At 35.3% G+C, this 5,499-nt stretch overlaps 1 pseudogene; it reads left to right on the forward strand.

The window, feature by feature from the left end:
- The first annotated feature begins 2,092 nt into the window (after positions 1–2,092).
- Positions 2,093–4,605, forward strand: LOC139783790 (uncharacterized; annotated as a pseudogene).
- The last annotated feature ends 894 nt before the right edge of the window (positions 4,606–5,499 follow it).

The raw sequence follows: 5,499 nt of genomic DNA on the forward strand, positions 1-5,499 counted from the left end.
TAATAGTATCATAATAAAAATATACATAAATGTATTTGGCATTCGACGCTCTTAAATTTTTGCGTTGAAAAAATTGTTATATTTTGCAAAAATAATAGGTTGGGGGGGGGGTTGTAAATTAAAAAATTTGACATATTTAAAAAATGTGATTACGCCATTGTAAAGAGCACAAAAACCATAAACCTTTTGTACAAAACTTTTTTTTATACGCCTTATATTTTCGAAGATATTCGCTAAAAACTATAAAATCCGTTATTTTCGAGGGGTTGTTTTAACCTCTAAACGTCGAGATAAGCAGCTAAAAAAAATACGAGTCTAATATTCTTTTATGCTTTACAACATATCCAAAGCTTATCCAAATCGGTGAGGGACACTTCCGACCGTTCTCTTGTAAGTATTTCACGATTATAGCATAGGTATGTGTTTACTACTAAAGGCGCGCATCGTGATCTCTGTATTTTTCGTTTTGTGGTTTTCGCTGCGTCGGCTTTAGCAACTATCGATGCGATAATGCTGTCGGTCGATTTCGCGCTTCGAGTCGCTTTTGTCTTCGCCAATGCCACCATACGCTTAGCCGCAATTTTAGCTGCATCTGGCGAGTGATTGTGTGTACTTTCTTCGAGCACTTTTCCTAAAGTGCAAAAATGTATAATGAATTTCAAATTATTGATTTTATTATTTTACTTTTTGTATTTTAATTTTGATTTTACCTGTGCGCTTATTGGAGGTGGTATGGCAGCGGCCGCAGCATGATTTCTTTTTGTATAACACATCTCCATATCACTTTTTCTGCACTCTGACGATGAATTGTATAGCAATATCCTTTTTCTATTAACATTAGCTTGCCTCGAGTTGTGAATTTGAGCATTACTTACGAACAACGGAATTATTCAGGCCGCGGGATTTACCGCAAGAAATTAGTATCGACGTGCGAAGAAACGTGTGCGGAGCAGCGCGCGCCGCGCGCGGAGGTCCGGAGCTTTATCACCTCGAACTCCGAACCCCCGTTCACGCTCCGAAAAATTTGTGGGGCCAATCGGCTATCGACATCCCGAGACGTTAGCGGTTTATTCTAGAAAATTTAAGGGAATTTCCAAGAGAAATTCGTATGTAACATTATTGCGGGATTAAGCTTTTCGATTTCGAACAGGCATGATGCAGAGGAATGATCCGAACTGAGTGCCAGCGAGTTAGAACTGATTGTGTGGTGATACGTTGCATTTTGTGTGAAAGTGGGGATCACTCACAAGGGAACGGTCGGAAGTGTCCCTACCCGATTTGGATGCGCTTTGGATATGTTGTTGAGCATCAAAAAATATTAGACTCATATTTTTTTTTGCTGCTTATCTCGACGTTTATTGGTTGAAAAAACCCGATTTGGAACCTACTCGATTTGGATGCGCTTTGAATATGTTGTTGAGCATCAAAAAACATTAGACACGTGTTTTTTTTTTGCGGCGTATCTCGACGTTTAGGGGTTGAAACAACCCCTCGAAAATAACGGATTTTATAGTTTTTTGCGAATATCTTCGAAAATATAAGGCGTAACGACAAAAAATTTGTACGAAATGTTTATGGCTTTTTGTGCTCTTTACAATGGCGTAATCAGATTTTTCAAATTTGTCACATTTTTTAATTTAACCCCACCCCCACCTATTATTTTTGCCAAATATAACAATTTTTCCAACGCAAATTTAATAGCGTCAAATGCCAAATACATCCATGTGTATTTTTATTATGATACCATTATTAGATTTTTGGCAAGACGAGATGATATGTGGTATAGGCGTCGCGCTGTAGGTAGGTGTTGCGTTATTTCTGTTCAGTTGCGCCGTACGCTTAAAAATTTCCATTTCAACTCCGGGATGACCGAAAGCGCTGATGCAAGGGCCAGCGCAAGGCACTGACAGCGAGAGGTTAACGCTATTTCGAGAGTCCTAGACTAGCAACGGAATGTCGACTCCGACATTATAAATACCGCCGAATTGTAAGATTGGGCGGGCAGTCGCAAATCATAATCTGAACGAACACGTGCGTCACATTAACCGCTACAATAATATACTATCCCGGTTACGGCACAACAAAATCAACAACCAAATTTACGCATTTGAATATCATTTGCTTGTATCATAATTCCGAAAAGCAAGCATTTCAGATCATAAGTCTGAAGTGTAAAGAACTGTGTTGTACGCTGTCGTTTTGTGAACATGTAAGTGCATTTTTATTGTTAACTTTTATTGGTTTCTTACGCTTGTTACTTTTTTCTTTGATATTGAATATAACTTTTTATTCAGCTCTTACTCAATCTTTGCCAGTCTTGCCAGTGACTATATAATCTTTTTTGTTCATAAAATGTTACGTTGTAAGCACCTACTATAGTATATTGTGCACCGAGAGAAAGCAGCGTTTTTCAGACGAGTGTGAAGTTTGCCACCCGAGCCAAAGGCGAGAGCGGCAAATCACACGAGTCTGAAAAAGCTTTTGATCCGAGGTGCACACGATATTTTTCACAACACTAATGAAAAGTTCGACTTTCATGCCTAGAGAGGGGCGAAAGTGACCAATTTCACGCTAGGGCGGCATAGCGGGCGGAAAGTAACCACTTTCCTTCCTAGGGAGGAAAGTCCAAGCATGGAAAGTCGAACTTTCCGTGGAGGTGTTGTGAAAAAATTATTTTTAGTTAATATAAAGTTAATTTTTTTTGTTTGCTTCAAATTTTAGATTACCTCCTTGTCAGAGTATCAGAATATTTCAATATTTTTTATTGCTGTCTCTCTATTATCATTACACACGCAAAACGCAGAATTATTATTCAGTTTTGATTAATTACATTTTGATTCACATACCTTTTGTAATCAAGAAATAGAGAAGAGAAAGAGACGGTATCAAACCTAACATAAAAACCACTCCATTAATTATAAAGTGCGTAGTTATTTATATAATTAAAGTTCGAGACAAATATTTAATTTTAATATCTTTCAGAATGAAGTTTAATCCATACAATGTAATAATGCTACTTTCTGCAACTTTCACTGCTTTCAACTATTCACCAAGTCCGATAACTTCGGAGGAAGGAAAAGTAAAAGGAAACATTGAACGTATGCTGCTTGAAATACAAAACGAAGAATTTTACGTAGAAGAGGAAGAAACTTTAGGTTTTTATAATACATATGAGATTCCAGAACCGGAAAGAGTTGATTTATTTGAGGAAGATGATGGTAAAGTATATCTTCCGGAAGAAGTTATTTGCAGCTCTGTTGAGGCAACAATATCAAATGACTATAAAAGGCAAGCTGTGGAATACTGGAGGAGTGGTAAAACAAGGGGAAAATCGTTTGAAGGAGTTAAAAGAAGGTTCAGAAAAGTTACATCAATACGACAACTACGACGATGGGAGATCCAAATTAGTGAAGGTGGTAGTAGATTGGAAAAATTAGAAAAAATTTCTGCATATACATTAAATTGTTTTAATGAAGCTCTTGAAAGAGGAATTATTATTCATGATATTGACATTGCACGATGGGCTTCTCGAGCACAAGAAGAGGAAAATGCGGCAGGATTCAAAGCTTCAGAAACGTGGGAGAAAAGATTTAAAATTACACATAATATTGTGTCTCGGAAAATAACTAAATTTGTAACAAAAAAATCTTTGCTATCAAAAGAAGATTTGGAAAATAAGTGCGACACATTTATTACTAACGTAAAATATTACATTGATCAATATGGAGTGGAAAATATTTACAATTCGGATCAGAGTGGATTCCAGTTAGAATTTCACTCCGGTCGTACTTTATCACATAAAGGTGTAAAAAAGGTAGAATCTGTAGTACAATCTATATCAGCAACCACACATAGTTACACTATACAGCCAACTATTTCCGCTGATGGTAGATTATTGTCGCCTCTTTTTATTACATTGAAAGAAGTTACAGGAACGTTTGGTCCGAGAGTGCAAGAAACATTATTCAACGCGCCTAATATTTTTGTTACGGCTTCAAAATCAGGCAAATTAACATCAAATCATGTAAAAACTTGGTTAAATGATGTATTTTTTCCGAATGTCGGACCAAAATCTGTATTATTAGATTCATGGAGTGGGCATTGTCCTAATATAATTGCAGAAACTAAACCAGATAGTGTAACTGACTTTGTTTTATTAACTATTCCGGCCGGTACAACGGGAAGAATACAACCATTAGATGTATATTTTTTCCGAATGTGGAAAAATTTCATCAGATATTTTTCTGATATGGTTCTGATGTTAGACCTTGCAATAGATCATGTTTGAAATAATATCTTAAAATTGCAGTCATTAATGCACAATCAATTTTCATCGCCTAGGTTTCAAAATTTATTGAAATATGCATGGTTTAAAAGTGGATATATACAGAATAGGCCGAGTGAATTTCAAACACCAGTCGAATTTTGTTTCAAGAGTAATTTTAAAGTAGAATGCGACATTTGTGGTAAAACCGCCATAATTATTTGTTCTTGGTGCAAAAAATCGCTTTTCATAACACATTTCTTTCATGATCATTATCTTTGCGACGAATATGTGCCGTAAATGTAATTTACATACATTATATGTTTATGTACTGATTAATTTAAAAATTCTGCTCTGATTTATTAATACATAAGTCGTCTTACAATCTACAATTTTGTTAATCATTTACTGGCGACGTTTAAAAAAGTTTATTATTTTATTGTGACTCGATATTATTCGTCTACACATAATATTATTACCCAATATTGTAAAAATAAACACATGAAGAAATGTAATTTGTATTTTTAATTTATTACTATTACTATTTTTATTAATTTTTCTACCATATTTCTTCTATATATGTCCGCATATCGAATAAAATTTGCAGATTGTAAATATCTCCAGTGCCTCCCCAAACATGCTCGTTCGCTTTATTCATTCTTGGATTCAGCCTTGGATAATACCAAACCCATCGTCTATGTTCAATAAATCCTCGAATTCTAGTATCTCACCGCAATGACCCCCGCTAAAAAAAGATTAACAAATAACATTATTTCTTTAAATGTATATTAAAAGTATATGTATATGTCAATGTAGTTCCTTTCCGGAATTATGACACGAGCAAATGATATTCAAATGCGTGAATTTGGTTGTTGTTTTTGTTGTGCCGTAAAGGTGCCTTTTCACGTTAATGCTCGACGCTCATTTTCAGCAAATAAAAATCTTCAGAAATAATATCTTTTATTTATATATGTATCCATAAAATATTATTACTTGAAGATATTGCTTGAAAATAATTAATATTTTACGTATTTCGAAGTCTATGTTTGATTGTACTGGGACGATTAACGACGATTCAGCGACGACGCTGAATATTAAACAAATTCAACTTCATTTCTTTGACGCTAGCGTCAAAGCGAAACCACCACGTTCACCTTGTTGACGCTCATTTTCAGCGTCTCATAAATTGGCACCTTTACCGGGATAGTATATTATTGTAGCGGTTAACATAGACG

This window comes from Temnothorax nylanderi, unplaced genomic scaffold (genome assembly GCF_030848795.1).
Source record: "Temnothorax nylanderi isolate EJ_2023f unplaced genomic scaffold, tnyl_v1.0 TNYL_tig0541_pilon, whole genome shotgun sequence".
NCBI classification, from domain to species: Eukaryota; Metazoa; Arthropoda; class Insecta; order Hymenoptera; family Formicidae; genus Temnothorax; species Temnothorax nylanderi.